Source organism: Lottia gigantea, assembly GCF_000327385.1.
Source record: "Lottia gigantea unplaced genomic scaffold LOTGIsca_115, whole genome shotgun sequence".
In the NCBI taxonomy this organism is placed as follows: Eukaryota; Metazoa; Mollusca; class Gastropoda; family Lottiidae; genus Lottia; species Lottia gigantea.
The window spans coordinates 102092-103734 of record NW_008707123.1 but is presented as its reverse complement, the minus strand read 5'-3'; positions in this window follow the sequence as shown (position 1 = coordinate 103734).

The following is a 1643-nucleotide window of genomic DNA, read 5'->3' as shown; positions in this document are numbered from 1 at the left end:
TCCTCGCAGTGATGTCAGCAGCAGTGAATGTGTAGAATCGCGGATGAGAAACTCACTGTAACCAGATGATTTCGGATTGATGACATGATGGGCTTCATCCCCCCTCTTACAAACAATACTTAGTAATGGTTTTTCAAGATGATTTAAAACTAGCTAATTGTTGCATGTAACAAATGAACTTGGTTGTTTTGTACAATAACAACCATATTGGCATTTTCAGTCACCATAATGGCATATACTTTCATCACCATATTTTGGCATTTACTATCACCATATATTTGCATTCACTATCACCATATTTTGGCATTTACTATTACCATATATTGGCATTTACTATCACCATATTTTGGCATTTACTATTACCATATATTGGCATATACTCTCACCATATTTTGGCATTTTCAGTCACCATATTGGCATTTACCATCGCCATATTTTGGCATTTACTATCACCATATATTGGCATATACTATCACCATATTTTGGCATTTACTATTACCATATATTGGCATATACTCTCACCATATTTTGGCATTTTCAGTCACCATATTTTGGCATTTACTATCACCATATATTGGCATTTACTATCACCATATTTTGGCATTTTCAGTCACCATATATGGACATTTACTATCACCATATTTTGGCATTTACTATCACCATATATTGGCATTCATTATCACCATATATTGGCATTCATTATCACCATATATTGGCATTCATTATCACCATATATTGGCATTCATTATCACCATATATTGGTATTCATTATCACCATATTTTTGCATTTACTTTCATCATACATGCCTGGTATCTTTTACCAGCCAAAGTACTAACCATGCACTTTGCCACATTCGCATCTCTAACACCCCTAACGTTACCCCTAATATGACCATTCCAAGTTTGATTGAAATCCGTACGAAGAAAATGACAAAATATTTGCTGGTCAGCAACCTATAGACTAATATCAGAACTAACATGACAACCTAATGACAACCTAAGACGAACCTAACTCGAGAGAGATACGAATGTGGGAAGGTGCACGAGTTGTTGGCAATCTCCATCAATAATAATCAGGTTATTATTATATCAGTGTCTTCTAAACAGTTCAATTTATCATTTATATTTAAAAATAAAAGATTAAGAATAATCATTTTTAAAATCATGTAAAATTATCAAAATTCAAATGTTTTCTAAAATTTTTTAAAAGCTTCAAGAAATGTAAAAATCTATATAATTTATCAAGTAATGCCTCAGTACATACAACATTTTAATGAATCTACGTAGCTAGTTTAAATCATCTTGAACAACCAGTAGGCCCTATAAGTATTATTTATAAAAGGAAGGATGAAGCCCATCATGTCACCAGTCCGAGGTCTTCTGATTACAGTGTGTGTTCTCATTCGTGATCCAACTCATTCATTGCTGATGACGCCACTGTGAGGATGCGGTAGCGGAGGTGCAGCGTTCACAGATGCCGTTCTTCGCGTGGCACAAGGACGTTGGGTCTCCTTGCCATGGGTCTGACCGGTATCCTGCCAACCAGCCTTAAACTACATGGGAACAACGAAAGTTTGTCTTTGCGTGCTATGGACACAGCCTTGCCAGGTCAAGTGCTCCGTACGTAACGATACTCTCAGCCT